The sequence below is a fragment of the Ricinus communis genome, chromosome 2 (genome assembly GCF_019578655.1).
Source record: "Ricinus communis isolate WT05 ecotype wild-type chromosome 2, ASM1957865v1, whole genome shotgun sequence".
Taxonomy (NCBI): domain Eukaryota; kingdom Viridiplantae; phylum Streptophyta; class Magnoliopsida; order Malpighiales; family Euphorbiaceae; genus Ricinus; species Ricinus communis.
In genome coordinates, this window is record NC_063257.1 from 18,703,912 (window position 1) to 18,721,769 (window position 17,858).

Below are 17,858 nucleotides of genomic sequence, written 5' to 3' on the forward strand. Positions count from 1 at the left end.
CTGCGCTGAAAACCCTAAAATCCAAGTAGACTAGCAAGCTTTTGCATGTTTAGTTAACGCTCGAACTTAGTTAGGGTTAAGATCACAATGATTGGGCCTTTTCATGACAAGTAATCCATTAGGCTTAAAGGCTAGAATTCAAGAGCATAATTAGTAAATAGGCTAGACTAAGTGGGCTTTGTGCATAATTGATTAGGAAATTGGGTAACCATTAATATAAGCTGGGTTTAATTAAAATGGGCTAGATTTACGTGTATTACGTGTGTTGTTTTGGCATGCATGTATATGAGTTGCTTGCAATTATAGAGAATAATTTATTAAATAATAAAATTAAAGACTAATGTACACAAATAAGGAAGTTGGCTTCCGGATCCATCTCTAGACTGTGTGGCTTAAGCTTCCTTATGGAATTTGAGAAACGCCACTCATCTGTAAAAGTATCGCGGTGATTACCTGTGTGACGGCTCTCATCTCCGCACTAGTCCTAGTGACTAGTTAGTGTATTACCGATTAAGTAGAAAAGCTTTACAATCATGTAGTCACTAAAGACACTTGGGTGCAAGCCGAAAACTGCAGGCCACACTCCTCTTATGGGGTTGTATCCTTATATTAACAATATAGCCCTTTTATGGGGTTGTTCTATCATACTCATAAATATACCGCTCTTACGGGGTTATTTTCTCATATGAAAAAATATACCCTTTTACACGGATGTTTTCTCATACTCACAAATATGTCCCTCTTACGAGGTTCTTTTCTCACATTCACAAACATACTGCTCTTGCGAGATTGATTTCTCATTTTCATAAATATACCCCTTTTACGATGTTGTTTCCTCATACTCACAAATATACCCCACTTACAGGGTTATTTTTCTATATTGACAAATATACCCCTCTTACGGGTTTGTTTTCTAATATTAAAAAATATAACCTTATTGTGGAGCTATTTTCGCATACTGACAAATATACCTCTCTTATGGGATTGTTTCCTTATATTCACAAATATACCCCTTTTATGAGTTTTTTTCTTATATTGATAAATATACACATTTTTATGCGGTTGTTTTATCATACTCCTAAATATACCCCTCTTACAAGGTTGTTTTCCAATATTGACAAATATACCCTTCTTACGGGATTTTTTTCACATATTAAAAAAAAACCCCTGTTACAAGGTTGATTTCTTATATTCATAAATATACCAATTTTACAATGTTGCCTTATACTCACAAATATGCTCGACTTTCGGGGTTGTTATCTTATATTGATAAATATACCCCTCTCACGGGGTTGTTTTCTCATTTTAAAAAATATACTGATGAAATCAAGGCTGATCCTTCACCACCAAGCAAGCCATGAATGGATCCATTGAAGTATGAGGGTCCAATCACACGAGCTAGAAGCAAGAGATTCAAGGCTGCCTTATGTTCTTTCATGGTCCACGTGATAGACAAGATGCATTCAAGAAGCAAGGTTAGCGAGTTGGACTTAGAAGATAAAGATTCAACTTTGATTAATTGTATTTCATTCATGGATTAAAGCCCAACATGAAGACATGAAGATCAGATCTTATTTATGTTGAATTCAAGCCCAAATGTAAAGCCCAAGTCCAAGGTTAAATATTCAGAGTCAAAATCTAAATCAAAATAGGAGTCTGCTTTTAACAAGTCCAAGTCAAAATAGGAGTTTTCTTTTCTTTTACTTCAAGTTTTATTTATTTAGGAATCTTGGCCACATATCCTAGTCATTCTAGGATTAGGATTATTATGTTTTAAACTCTATAAATAGAGCTATGTAATTAGAAATATATATATCTTTGATTGAATAGAAAACCTTATTTTTGCTTAAAGAGTTTCTTTGAGTGTTCTTGAGATTAAAGCTTATTGTTTAGGTTTTGATTTCACTTCTACCTTAATTTAATTCTATTAACTTGTTAGTTTCTAGGATTAATTAAGTTCATCTCATTATAGCTATTAATCTTATTTCTTTATAAATAAGGGTGTTAGTTCCGCAAATAACTTTTGGCAAACCTTATAAGTATTGATCTTGGCGTGTAATCTTCTCTTCCATAGAAGGTTTACATCATTTGGTATCAGAGCTAGCTTACAAGGTTTGGTTATGTATCCTATTTGTTATCTTCGTTGTTCTTCTACTCACATACTCTTTTGTTTGGTTAAAGTATTCGAGACGTTCTAGATAAATTGGTTTGTGATATCTTTATTTTGTTATTTCGTTTCCTTTAATTTGCTTGATCAAAGTCTTCGAGACGTTTCAATCAAATTAAGCTCTATGTGTTTTATTCTTGTTTGGTTATAAAAAAAAAAAGATTGTGTGTGGATCTGAATTATTGATCCGAAGTGAGGCTAAAAAAAACAGAGAAAGAGTATAGAAAGCAAGATTTGGAGCTGAATCAAAAAAAAAAAAGATTGACTTGGTCAAGGTCAAAATCCAAAGAAAATCAGGTTTGAAGATATCACATAACCTTCTCTTTTCAATTCCTTTTCCTATTCTACTTTTCCTTAATTGTTTCCTATTCAAATTCTTATATTCCTCTTTATCATTCCATTATTCTTTATTTCTTCTACTTCCATCCTTATTCTTAGTTCGTTATCTTATTCTCCTTTTCCTCTAATTCATCTTTAGCTTAATTAATTTCTGTTCTAGCTTGTTAATTGTGTTTTATTAAGTTGGTTGTGATTTTAACTTTTACAATTTGAGTTAATTTTGAAGGGCACAAAGACAAACTCTTTACTTGATTGAGTGCAAACACGTGAGGGAGAAACCAATCTTCTTGAAACCATGTCTAATCAGTCTTCTTCCAAAGATTCCGATCACGGAATTCCATATATGAGAGCATTCATGGAGGCTATAAACTCTAAACTTGAAGGACAAAGGCTTGATAACGAAAATAGGTATGCTGAAATGATGGATGAACTAATAAAAATCAAATCTGAATCAAGAGGTAGGAGCTTTCGAGTTGAGGAGAGTCCGGATACATCCTCCGATTATCCATAACTCGCTGGAGCTCGCCGAAAAAGCCCAAAAAACACCGGCTGCCCCTACTTTCTCTTTCCACCGTGAACTTCCGTCTCCGGCCACCATTGGCGTCACCACTGCCGCCAAAAGAAAGCTCTCGCCAAGGGGAGTCGATCGCCACCAGATCACCGTGGATAAGGCCAAAAGGCCGAAAGTGTCCTAAGCCGCCTTCACGCTTTCGCTTCCTAGTGCACGCCGCCGTGCCGCCGCCACCGCCAACGCGTAAGCCGCTCCGCCGCCAAATTGCTATCTTCCTGGTCGGCCTAGAGGATTGCCAACGATAGTTGTTCATGGCCATTTCCTCTATCGTTATGAGCCTCGGGCCTTCATCGCTTAGCGCCCACTGCTGCGATCCACCATCTACCTCATTGCAAGGTTCAACCCGCTGTAGAAGGTCTGAACCTGCATCCACACTGGTAATCCGTGATGTGGGCAGCATCTCAAAAGATCTTTAAACCTCTCCCATGCATCGTACATGCTTTCATCATCAAACTGCACAAAAGAAGATATGTCATTTCTAAGTTTAGCAGTTTTAGCGGGAGGAGAATACTTGTACAAAAATTTTTCAGCCAACGCCCTCTGGGTAGTAATCATTTGCTGTGGAAAGGATTGCAACCATCTCTTAGCTTTGTCCCTTAAGGAAAATGGAAACAATCTCAGCCAAATGGCATCATCGGTTGTTCCATTTATCTTAAATGTGTCACAAATCTCTAAAAAATTAGAGATATGTTCATTGGGATCCTCGCTGGGCAATCCTCCAAACTGCACGCTCTGCTGGATCATCTGGATTATAGTTGCTTTTATTTCAAAATTGTTGGCCACTACAGCAGGTCTGACTATACTAGTTTTCGTCCCATCCAAAGATGGTCGAGCAAACTTGTACATCGTCCTCTGATCCTCATCAGCCTGAGGGTTGAGGTTCTCCATCGTGTCAATTCCTTGAACCTGAACTGTAACTCCGCCCTCCTCCTTAACTGCCTGCAAACGTCGTCTCAATAATCTGAGAGAGCGCTCCGGGTCGGATAAGGGTGCTATGGGACCAGGGTTAGAGCTCCTTGTCATATACTACCTGAAACCGACTACCAAACAACCACCAATCAATCAAAAAATAATAAAATAAATAAAAGAAACCAAAAAAAATAAAGAATAAATGAATAAAATAATGACTAAATTAACATAGAAACAATTCACTCTAGTTTACCGTTACTTTCCCCGGCAACGGCGCTAAAAACTTGATGGGCTACTTATGCAACCTACACTTAAGGCAGTGAACCTATCGATGCGGTCTAGCACTAGTTAGTATCATGGTCGTATCCCTGGAGATCGGGTAAACCTAAAGTTACTATTGTTCGTTATGTTATTTAATCTGAAATAAGGTGTGAGAAGTCTAAATTAATTAACTAATGCTTATGAATGCAAATAAAGGAACAACAACAAAAAATAACCGTAACAAAGAAGCAAACCCAAAAGGGACCTAAGTGATGGAATTCTAAGGTTGATTTTATAAACTGGCAATCTTGCTACCCGTGCCTAAATCCTGAATCAAACTCCGCTCCTCCCTTGAGCTCACTGAGTTCCTAAATCTGCACTAACCTAATGGAATCTCTTCCTATCAGATTATTATAGATTAGCATTAAGCCCGTAAATCAATCAATCTCTATCGAGGAGTCTAAAAACCTGAAAAATTCATAAACATACCACAGTGCGATCAAACAGGAATAAATATGACTCAAATACGCGAAGAAATGGCTGATAAACAGTTAGTAAACATGCATAGAATCATCTACATCAGTAGCCCATCAAGTTTTTGGCGCTGTTGCCGGGGACAGTAACGGTAAACTAGAGTGAATTATTTCTGTGTTAATTTAGTCATTATCTGTTTATTCATTCATTCTTTATTTTTTTATTATTTTATTTTATTTTATTACTTTTGTTGATTGGTGGTTGTTTGGTTTTCCGTTTCAGGTAGTTTATGACTAGGAGCTCTAACCCTGATCCCATAGCACCCTTATTTGACCCGGAGCGCTCTCTCAGATTATTGAGGCAACATTTGCAGGCAGTTGAGGAGGAGGACGAAGTTACAGTTCAGGTTCAAGGAGTTGACGCGATAGAGAACCTCAACCCCCAGGCCGATGACGATCAGAGGAAGATGCATGAGTTTGCTCGACCATCTTTGGATGGGACGAAAACTAGTATAGTCAGGCCTGCTGTAGCAGCCAACAATTTTGAAATAAAAGCCAACGTTATCCAGATGATCCAGCAGAGCGTGCAGTTTGGAGGATTGCCCAGCGAGGATCCTAATGCACATATCTCTAATTTTTTGGAGATTTATGACACATTCAAGATAAATGGAACAATCGACGATGCCATTCGGCTGAGATTATTTCCATTTTCCTTGAGGGACAGAGCTAAGAGATGGTTGCAATCTCTTCCACAGCAAACGATTACTACTTGGAAGGCGTTAGCCGAAAAATTTTTATATAAGTATTTTCCTCCCGCTAAAATTGCTAAACTTAGAAATGACTTATCTTCTTTTGTGCAGTTTGATGATGAAAGCATGTACGATGCATGGGAGAGGTTTAAAGATCTTTTGAGATGCTGCCCACATCACGGACTGCCAGTATGGATGCAGGTTCAGACCTTCTACAGCGGGTTGAACCTTGCAACAAGGCAGATGGTGGATGCTGCAGCAGGTGGGGCGCTAAACAGTAAGACGCCCGAGCAGGCTCAGAACTTGATAGAGGAAATGGCCATGAACAACTATTAGTGGCAATCCTCTAGGAGCGGACTAGGAAGACAAGGAGTGGTCAACCAAGTGGACTCTACAGTACTGGCAGCTCGGTGGAGCTTCTAGCCAAGAAGATTGACCAACTCTAGATGCTTGGTTCATGCAAATAACATTGGTCGTGAGTTTTGGGGTGGCCCGCATTACGGTCGAACTGCATCAGCGGGAGGTATGTTTGCTTCATCCTCTACTATTTTCCATCTAATTCTCTGTGTCTTCCGATGTCGAGCAGTTGATTATATGGGAATGCCCCAAGGCGCAGAATAACCCTTACAGAATACATACAACCCTGGATGGCGAATCATCCCAACTTTAGTTGGAGGAACAATAATGCCCGTGGTCCCAGTTTTCAAAGACTTCATCAACACCCATAGTAACAACCGGTGGGCCTACACAAGCTCCTCCATCGGAAAGAAGTCAAATTTAGAGGAGCTTATGATGAAGTTTGTGACGTCCTACGGATCACGAGATTCCAGTTGATAGTGCACTTAGGAATCAGCAGGCCTCGATTCAGAACTTGGAGACTCAAATTGGCCAAATTTCTAAGATGCTTTTAGAAAGACCTTCAGGATCGCTTCCCAGCACTACAGAGTCAAACCTGAGGGAGCATTGCAAGGCTATCACCTTGCGATCAGGTAAGAAATTGACTGGTTCTTTGCCTTTAGCTGATAAGGATAATATAATTATGCAGGACGAGCTAGCTAAGGAAGGACCAGACCTTAAGATGGTAGATAATGAGAGAAGGAAAGAAGACAGGCAAAAGAGCCCTGTGTGGGAGCATCAGCCCCCGGTTCCATATCCTGCGAGGTTGAGGCAGGATAAGGTGGACAAGCAATATAGTAAGTTTCTTGACTTATTTAAGCAGCTGAAAATTAACTTACCTTTTATTGAGGCAATTTCACAGATGCCGAAGTACGCCAAGTTTTTAAAGGAGATTTTGAGCAACAAGAGGAAGTTGGAGGATCTTGGTTAGGTAGTGCTTAATGAGGAGTGTTCAGCTATTCTCCAGAACAAACCGCCACTCAAGCGACGAGATCCAGGGAGTTTTACTATCCCTTGTATGATTGGTGATTTATCAATTAGTGGTGCATTGGCTGATTTAGGAGCTAGTATTACCTTGATGCCCACTAGTTTATTTGCCAACTTAGGGTTGCATGAACGCAAGCCTACTAGGATGAGTGTTCAGTTGGCAGGTAGGACTGTTAAAATTCCTAGAGGTATTGTTGAAGATGTACTTGTAAAGGTAGATAAATTTATCTTTCTTGTGGATTTTGTGGTGATGGATATGGAGGGTGAGAGCACTGTGCCTCTTATCCTGGGTAGGCCTTTCCTAGCTACATCGAGGGCTGTTATCGATGTAAGTGATGGAAATCTTAAGCTTAGAGTTGATGATGAGACCATTACCTTTGACCTAGCCACTTCCATGAGACAGTCACTGGACTATGATAATACTGTATATTCTATTGATGTGATTGATGATGTGGTTGAGTCCCATTTGCAAGAAATTTTATGTTCTGACCCTTTGCAGGTAGCATTAGCTGAGGATGAGGAGGAGTTGTCCAATGAGTAAGTGTTGGAGCAACTCGCTGTTTTATTGGCTTGTAAGCCGAACTTGTCAACTGATCCCTATTCAAATTCAGATATCTCTAGTACCTTGTGTCAAATTACAAAAAGAAAATTTTCTTGACAGGTCTGGGGTGCAGAAGGTAAAGACTTCATTCGAGGACCCACCAGTCTTAGAACTGAAGGAGTTACCGAGCCACTTGGTTTATGCCTTCCTGGATGAAGAGAAGCGCTTACCAGTAATCATAGTAGCCGATCTAACTCCTGAAGAATAAGCCATGCTATTGGAAGTTCTAAGGAAGTACAAGAAGGCCTTTGCTTTCAAGATAACCGATATCCCGGGCATAAATCCAAGTTTCTGCTCTCATAAGATTTCATTGAAGGATAGTTTCAGGCCGGTTGTTCAGCCTCGGAGACGACTCAATCCGAACATGAAAGAAGCGGTAAAGAAGGAGGTAATTAAACTTCTTGATGCAGGTTTGATATATCCCATTTCTGACAGTTCATGGGTGAGTCCTGTGTAGGTTGTACCCAAGAAAGGAGCATGACAGTGGTAAGGAATGAGAAGGATGAGTTGATCCCGACTTGGACGATAACAGGCTTCCGAGTTTGCATTGATTACCGTAGGCTTAATGATGTAACTCGGAAGGATCATTTCCCTCTTCCTTTCATTGATCAGATGATTGAACGTTTGGCAGGTCACATGTTTTATTGTTTTCTTGATGGCTTTTCAGGTTATTTCCAGATTCCTATTGCACCTGAGGACCAAGAGAAGACTACCTTCACCTGCCCTTATGAGATGTTCGCTTATAGACAGATGCCATTTGGACTGTGCAATGCACCCGCTACATTTCAGCGGTGCATGATGGCTATCTTCGAGGACATGATTGAGGAGTCTATGGAGGTATTTATGGATAACTTCTCTATTTTTGGTAATTCTTTCTCTCTTTGTTTGGCAAACCTTGAGTGCATGTTAGCTAGGTGTATTGAGGCTAACTTGGTATTGAATTAGGAAAAATGCCATTTCATGGTGAGAGAAGGGATTGTTTTAGGGCATAAGATCTGTTAAGCTGGGATGGAGGTGGATAGAGCTAAGGTAGAAGTTATATCTAAGCTACCTCCTCCTAGTTCTATTAAGACTGTTAGGAGTTTTCTGGGCCATACAGGGTTTTATAGGAGATTTATTAGAGATTTTTCTAAGATTGCTAGGCCTCTCACTCAGTTGTTAGTTAAGGATGTACCTTTTATTTTTGATGATGCATGCTTGGCTGCTTTTGAGTTACTTAAGAAACTTCTGACTACAGCCCCGATCATGGTTCCTCCTGATTGGGGGCTACCTTTTAAACTGATGTGCGATGCTAGTGATTATGCAGTTGGAGCTATGCTTGGACAGAGGATTGAAAAGAAGTTCCAACCCATTTACTACGCTAGCAAGACTTTAACAGGAGCCTAGGAACACTATACCACCACAGAGAAGGAGTTGTTGGTTGTTGTTTACGCCTTCGACAAGTTTAGATCATACCTCATTCTCTCCAAAACCATTGTCTTCACGGACCACTCGGCGTTGAGGTACTTATTCCTGAAAAATAATGCGAAACTGAGATTGATTTGGTGGATTCTTTTGTTGTAGGAATTTGATGTCGAGATCAAGGATAAGAAGGGCGCAGAGAATCTGGCAGCGGACCATTTATCGAGATTGGAAAATCCTCACTTGGATGCACTTGATGAGACGGCCATAGACGATCGATTTCTAGAGGAGCATTTATATATCACTTAGGTATACACTGATACTCCCTAGTTGTCAGATTACGCTAACTATTTGGTTGCTAGGGTTCTACCAAAGGGTATGACTTACCAGCAAAAGAAGAAATTCTTTGCCGATTTGAAGTACTACATTTGGGAAGATCCTTTTCTGTTTAGAGTCTGTGCAGATCAGGTGATTCGCCGTTGTGTTTATGGCAAAGAGACTCTCCAAATATTGAGGCACTGCCATGAGGGACCCACTGCAGGTCATCAAGTAGCAAACCATACAGCGAGGAAGGTGCTAGAGGCAGGATTCTATTGGCCTACGCTCTTCCAAGATGCACATAAATTTATTCAGGTTTGTGACGCTTGTCAGCGCGCAGGTAATATCTCTTCTCGTGATGAGATGCCCCAAACTAGTGTGCAAGTCGTTGAGATTTTTGATATTTGAGGCATCGACTTCATAGGACCCTTTCCCTCTTCATATGGTAATAAGTACATTCTGGTTACTGTTGAATACTTCTCTAAGTGGCCTGAAGCTCAGGCTTTGGCCACTGATGATGCCAAGGTTGTTTGCAGGTTCCTTAAGAAATTGTTTGCTAGGTTTGGCACACCTAGCAAACTTATTAGTGATAGAGGAACACATTTCTGCAACACCCAATTAGAGAAGGTACTTAAGCGGTACGGAGTTACTCAGCGGTTCTCTACTCCCTATCACCCCCAGACTAGTGGCCAGGTTGAGGTAACTAATAGGGGTCTTAAACGTATTTTAGAGAGAACCGTTAGTACTAGTAGGAAGGATTGGACTCTTAAGTTAGATGATGCATTATGGGCATTTAGGACTGCTTTTAGGACATCTATAGGTTTTACGCCCTATCGCCTTGTTTATGGAAAGTCATGTCATTTACCTGTTGAGTTAGAGCATAGGGCACTTTGGGCCCTTAGGACTTGTAACTTTGATATTGATTCTGCAGGTAAGGAGCGACAGTGGCAGCTGAGTGAGCTAGATGAGTGGCGCCAGTAGGCGTACGAAAACTCGTTATCTTACAGAGCAAGAACGAAGAAATGGCATGATCAAAGGATTCATGGGCATAAGGAGTTTCAAGTCGGGGATCGAGTGTTGCTATACAACTCTTACCTTCGTCTGTTTCCTGGAAAGCTGCGAAGTCGGTGGTCTGGACCATTTCAGGTTAGACAGGTCTTTCCATATGGAGTGGTGGAGTTGCATCATCCCGAGAAGGGAGATTTCAAAGTGAATGGGCATCGATTAAAACTTTACCATCATAACTCGTTGGATGGTGAGCAACGAGTTGACCTAGTTTTGTATACACAGGAGGGTTGATCCGGATGAGTCAAGCTTAGGACTCAGCAAAAATAAGTATCTTTGTACATTCGATTTTGGCGATGCTTTTATGTTTTTATTTTTAATTTTTGTTATTTCGTTATTTTCTTTGGACTTTATTTATTTTGATTTACTTGCTTGAGTATGTTCATAATTTGTTTTTATTCCTCTATTTTGATGTTTTGAATATATTTAGTGTCGGAAAAATATAAATATTTTTATGTGTAAAAGGTGATTTGGACCAGCATTCAGGCATTTCGGGCCCATATGCATCGGGATCTGCGGCCAAGTGCATGGCTACTGATATACGCTGGCCGGTGCATATCACTGACGGCGGTTGCATGGCGTGCGTGTGATTGCACGGTGCGACTAGATGCGACGGGTGCATTTGCAGTACCGATGCATGCGAACCCTATTTAAAACGAAGTTTTTCATCATTTCACTGGTTTGGCTGATTTTTCTCTCCTTCCTTACTTTTTCTCTACTATTCTACTTCGTCGGAGACAATCGCGAAGTAATCATATTTTACACTTAATCTTGCTTGTTTTGTTTTCCGTTCATACATGATTGTCATTTAGTTTTGTTATACTTTTGTTGATTTCGTATCATTGCTTTCCGGTTCTAGTTTCATTTCCATGAATCACATTTTTTCTTTTCACCTCGGTATGTCATTTCCGACTTTAATGCATATTCCATTGTTTATTTGTGTTATTTTAATTTTGTTCTTCTTGCCCTTATTTTTCATTTTGGTTTTCATATTACTTTTTATTTATTCTGTCCTCATTCCATTTTGGATGTGCTACCATTGGGCACGTTGTGATGTTGTGCACTGAAATGCCATTGGGCATTGTATCTATAATTATCTATTATTTTTGTTCTCCCTTTGCACCCTATATTTTCAGCCTTGCAGGATTTTGGCGGTTAAGGTACCTTACCCTTAGCTTCATGGGTTAACAACCAATTTGATATACTGCCGAATTTCTATTAAATTTTGTGTAAATTGAAAATGGTCGATCTATTACAGTGTTTTGCTACTTGTGTTGCTATCTAACATTGCATTTTATTAGAAAAGTATGGTCGACGATCAGCAGAGAGCCGCTGGGAAGGGAGCTAGAGTTGAGGATGGTTCTTCTAGTCACCAGACCTCAGGCCAAACAACTGCTACACTACTTCCTGGATGACAACCTCGGGCAACCGATCACCCGAGAACCCGAGCTTGACTTGTCCCTACACCTGCAGCTGGCAGGCATCCTTACTTGATCTTCACTAACCAGGCGCATATTGATCGATTTCGAGTGGTAAGGACCAAGACACTTCTGACTGGGAGGTGCATCAATTGGCAGGCCCTAAGAGATGTTGCGCTTTTTGAAGAAGTTTCTCGTTTGCTGGAGACAGTACCATGGAATAGGTTTTTTGACATTAGAGAGCCTACTTACAGAGAGCTAACTTTGGAGTTCTTCAGCACCTTTTGGCTTCAACCAGCTGTTAGGGACTTTGCTTCGCCAAACATAGTTTCTTTCAGGGTAACTGGCAGAACCTATAGGATGTCTCTAGCTGAGATTGGAATAGCTTTAGGGATATGGACTAGAGTGGAGGTGGATTTCGATTTATTTGATCAAGCAGTTAGACATTTGGGGACAGATATAGATTCATATTGGGAGGATATTAGGGTGGTCCGATGCTCTTTCTCTTCGAGCTGGACCAAGGCTTCATGTATTTTAGATAGTTTGAGATACCTCCATAATATTTTAGCACACACATTGACTGGTAGGGGTGAGAGTTGGGGAGCTCTCAATAAGCTTGATGTTGTTTTACTCTGGCATATTCGGCAGAGGACCTATTTAGATTTAGGGTTTTTGATGGCTACACAGATGGATGGGATTCAGAGATCGGCTAGGAAGGCAGTTATTAGCTTTGGACCACATTTGACTAGGCTAGCTAGGAATATAGGGGTGTTGACTCCACTGAGTATGAAATGTACAATATGGATGGTTACTCGGTGAGTCTACCTCGGTGGTTTCGAGTACCACTTGACAGTTCCACTAACCAGACGGGTGGCGATGGTGTTGATGAGGGTGATAATGATGATGTTGACATCACTGAGAGCGGCTTGTACCCCACCATCCCTCATCTAGGCCCACTGATGTTCCTGACCCATCTATGTTCTTTAATCAATCGGTACATCCGTAGCATCTAGATTGGATAGGATGGAGGCCCGGATGACACAACAGTGGGATCTTACAGACTTTCGGGCTAGGATTGGTGAGAGTCTTGTGAGATGCTTGAACCGATCACATGCCACCCAACTTCTTGAATGACCTTGTGGCCTTCGCGCACGAGATGAGAAGACCATAACAGTTTTCATTTTCTTTACAAGATATCTCTCGTAGTTGGCTCGGATGCAGTATCTAGTTCTCATGTGCCGACATGCGCCCACGCTCGACCACTATCGTACGGTATCACCCTTTGACCTTGGGGGTTTCTTTGACAGTTTTGGTGATACCCACTTGTCCATTTCTTCTCCTCCAATGCCGCTGCCCCCCCCGGTTCGAGTATTTCTACCGGTGATGCCCCAATGTCTCCTCGGCTTGATGATCCTTTGTTCACTCAATTTCACCCAAGACCGGGGTGGTGGTGATCATATTGAGAATTGATGATTCTAATTTTTTGGACAGTTTAATTTCTTTTATTTATTTATTTATTCTTTTATTTATGGATGCTATTAATCTTGTTCTAATTGTAATTATTGAACATTATTTTGGATCATGGGGTATTATACTGTTTTACACCGAGGATGTGTTCTTCTCAAGTATGGGGTAGGTATTTGAGTTTTGTGCGGTACTTATTTTGTTATCTCGAACTTCCGGAAGGATGGTATTTTGCTATTTTAATTTTATTTTCATTTTATTTGTTTTAACCGGTCGAGTCCGTTCATTCTTATTATTTTTATCTTGAGTTTTGTTTTAATTGAGTTGTTGATTTTTTTCTTTGAATGGACCCTTATAGCTTTTATCGAATCTTGTTGGGAAGAAGGCGATGAACGAATCTCTTAGTTTCAATCAAGCCAGGTAAAACTGGTGTTTTTCCTTAATTTTTTCATTTTACTTTATCTTTAAATATAGAACATTGTTAATATTGATGCTTATTATTATGATTGATTGTTTAAACTTTGGTTTGAGAGCACATGCAATTTTTACCCACTCAAATGGTGAGGTTTTGAGCCAAATTGGGCATCATTATTTTTATGCTTCTTTTCTTCTTGTTGAGTGAGCATTGCACAGAATCTTTATTTCTAGAATTTGCTCTGTGATTTCTTTTGAGATTACATGAATTTTTAACAATCATGAGATGATATGGGCACTTAGGATTTACACAATCTGGCCAAAAGCTTAACCCTATTTCTCCATTAGTAAACTAATTTTCAGCCTTAGCCTTTTCTTTCATTGTAATTCACCTTGACACTCATTTTATCGCTTCTATTCATTCCACCATTCTTTCTACCATTGTTGATGGGTATTATATAAGTTTATGCTGCATTTCATTTTGGATCAATTTGCATATATTTACTAAGTTGCTAGAATTCTTTTCGTAGATGCTCCCTTCAATCCAAATGGTACATTATTGTTTTACCACTTTTCATTGAGTATTGTATTACTTCATCCTGCTATTACAAAAAAAAAAAGAAAGAAAATAAAAGAGAAAAAAAAAAGAAAGAAAGAAAAAATCTATATATTAATAAAAATAATGTATGTATATATAATTTTCTCTTAGGTTCATTTCGAGCATCATCTTATTATGGGAGCAACTTAGTGTTGTACATCATTTGATTCTTAGTTGTTTTCTTGCATTACTTGCATAATTTTCCAGCAACTTTTAACCTACTTTCCATATTTCTCCATAACTTACCTTAACCCCATTACAACCTGGCTGAAGACCCTTTGATTATGACTATTGATTATTTCGCAGTAGTGGAGATTGTATCTATGAGCAAGCTTATGGTAAACATATTTTTCTGTATTTTTGCGTTGAGAGCTTGCCGATATTCTTTCACTTATATATACACTTGTGTGTTTTGAGTGACATCTTGGAAGGCATGGCTCTCAAATTCTAAGTTTAGATAGTTTATTATTTTAATTTTAGCAGCTTTGTTAACTTTGTTCTCTTTTTCAAAGATTTAGTGATTTGGGGATTTTGAGGAAATTCGTTATGGAGTTTTGAGACTTGTTTTGAGCTAACCTTCTGCAATGTATTTGATTGAGTCATTTGGTATCTGTTTGAGGAGAGAATTGTTGATTGCTTGAGGACAAGCAAACTCTCAAGTGTGGGGTAGTTTGATGTAGATGATTCTATGCATGTTTATTGACTATTTATCAATCGTTTATTCGCGTATTTGAGTCATATTTATTCCTATTTGATCGCACTTTGGTATGTTTATGAATTTTTCAGGTTTTCGGACTCTTTAATAGATATTGATTGATTTATGGGCAGAAATAAAGATATTTGGATGATTTATGCATATTAGATGTTATCATAGCCGATTCCTTGTTAACGCGCATTTCGAGGCTTTTGCACGACCTTGCACAATTTCGGAAATTTGGCATTTCATAGAGGTTGGTGCCCATTGCTAAATAGGTGCACGCGAGACATGGTTCGCCGATTTACGAACTTTTCAGCGACCCTCACTTCTGCACCTCTGCTCTTGACATTTTAGGAGACTAACGTCAGTTCAAAGGATTGATTTGGAGGATTCAAGCAAAGATTGAAGTTTCTAGATGATTGACAGAGACATCTCAGATCTATACTTGAGGATGGTTTCAGAATTGGCACTTGCGACATTCCCACTTCGATTCGATAGAAGAGCGGTTATATGTTTCATTTTCTTTTCTGTTATTTATTTCCTTTTGTGTTTGTTTCTTTCATTATGAGTAGCTAGGATTGCCGAACCCGTTGGGGTTCATCTTTGTTGATGGTTTGTGTTTAAATATTGGATTTTTTATTTGCCATTTTTGTAATCTTCTTACTGTTTAGTAATAAAATTTGATTCAATTAATTTGAGACGTTAAATTAATTGTCTTTTGGGTTGTTTCTTGACATTGAGAAATGCTTTTTACAACTAGAAATTAAATAGTAAGAACTAGTAATTAACACTTAAAGATAAGGTTAGTTCACTCGCCGGATTAAGAACTAACAACTCTTAATAGTTCTAAATCAAGCTTAATGCTAATCTATAATAATTTGATAGGAAGAGATTCCATTAGGTTAGTGCAGATTTAGGAACTCAGTGAGCTTGAGAGAGGAGAGGAGTTTGATTCAGGATTTAGGCACGGGTAGCAAGATTGGCAGTTTATAAAATCAACCTTAGAATTCCATCACTTAGGTCCCCTTTGGGTTTGCTTCTTTATTATGGTTATTTTTTTGATTGTCAGTTGCTGTTGTTCCTTTATTTCCATTCATAAGCATTAGTTAATTAATTTAGACTTCTCACACCTTATTTCAGATTAAATAACATAATGAATAGTAGTAACTTTAGGTTTACCCGATCTCCTAGGATACGACCTTGATACTCACTAGTGCTAGACCGCATCGATAGGTTCACTGCCTTAAGTGTAGGTTGCATAAGTAGCCCATTAATACCCCTCTGACGGAGTTGTTTTCACATAATCACAAATATATCCCTCTTACGGGGTTATTTTCTTATATTGACAAATATACCCCTCTTACGGGATTGTTTTCTCATATTCATAAATATACCCTCTTTATTTGGTTGATTTCTAATATTCAAAAATATAACCCTTTTACGGCGTTGTTTCCTCATACTTAAAAATATTCCCCACTTACGGGGTTATTTACTTATATTGACAACTATAACCCACTTACGGGGTTGTTTTTTTATATTGATAAATATAGCCCTCTTGCGGGGTTGTTTTCTTATATTGACAAATACACCCCTTATACGGGGTTGTTCTATCATACTCACAAATATACCCCGCTTACATAGTTGTTTTCTCATATGCACAAATATACCCTTCTTACCGGGTTGATTTATCATATTCAAAAATTTATCGCTTTTACGTTGTTGTTTCCTCATACTCACAAATATACTCCATTCACAGGTTGTATTCTTATCTTAACAAATAAACCCCCTCTTACGGGGTTGCTTTCTCATATTAAAATATAGTGCCATTATGGGGCTATTTTCTCATCCTAAAAAAAATCTCGTTTATGGGGCTGTTTTCTCATATTCACAAATATACGCCTCTTACAGTATTATTTTCTCATATTCATAAATATACCCCTCTTATAGGGTTGTTTTCTTATATTGAGAAATACACCCTTTTTATGGGGTTGTTCTATCATACTCATAAATATACCCCTCTCACGGGGTTGTTTTCAAATATTCACAAATATACCCCTCTTCTAGGGTTGATTTCTCATATTTATAAATATACCAGTTCTAGATTCTCTGCAATAGTAATTTCAAATTTATTATTTTATTTTGGCATGTTAAACCATGTATTACCTATTTGGGCTGGCACACTCAATTAAATATGTAGTATTTGAGTGGTTGAAAATTAGTTATAAAATAGTTATAATGGGTAGAATTTCAATTATTTTTTTTATTGAGTTAGTGAAATATCAGGCTTGCTACGAGTTTCTGTGATCTTACGCCTATCCACCCCCTAGCGATGGTCACGCTCCCACAGATCGAGTCGTGATACAAATAAACCCCTTTTACGGGGTTGTTCTATCATACTCACAAATATACCCCTCTTACAAAGTTATTTTCTCATATGCACAAATATACCCCTCTTACCGGGTTGATTTATCATATTCACGAATATATCGCTTTCACGTTGTTGTTTTCTCATACTCATAAATATACCCCACTTATGGGGTTGTATTCTTATCTTGATAAATAAACCCCTCTTACGGGGTTGTTTTCTCATATTTAAATACACCCCAATTAAGGGGTTGTTTTCTCATCTTAAAAACATATTGACAAATATACCCCTTTACAAGGTTGTTCTATCTTACTAAAAAATATACCCCTTTCTCATATTCACAAATATACCCCTCTTGTGGGGTTGTTTTGTCATATTCACAGATACACCCACTTACGGGATTGTTTTCTTATATTGAAAAATACATTATCTTTATGGGGTTGTTCTATCATACTCACAAATATATCCCTCTAACGGAGTTGTTTTCAAATATTCACAAAAACACCCCTCTTATGGGGTTGATTTCTCATATTTATAAATATACCACTTTTACGGCATTTTATCTGCATACTCACAAATACACCCAACTTACGGAGTTGTTTTCTCATATTAAAAAATATACCTCCATTATGGGTCATTTTCTCATACTAAAAAATATACCCTTT

The 17,858-nt window shown here is 38.6% G+C and overlaps 2 non-coding genes across 2 annotated transcripts; one reads left to right on the forward strand and one right to left on the reverse strand.

The window, feature by feature from the left end:
* The first annotated feature begins 3,456 nt into the window (after positions 1-3,456).
* Positions 3,457-3,563, forward strand: LOC112536068. Its single transcript, XR_003080136.1, has one exon. It is a non-coding gene; the product is annotated as a small nucleolar RNA R71 (small nucleolar RNA).
* Positions 3,564-5,547: 1,984 nt separating this feature from the next.
* LOC112536070 lies at positions 5,548-5,654 on the reverse strand. The gene has a single exon (XR_003080138.1). It is a non-coding gene; the product is annotated as a small nucleolar RNA R71 (small nucleolar RNA).
* Positions 5,655-17,858: the final 12,204 nt, after the last annotated feature.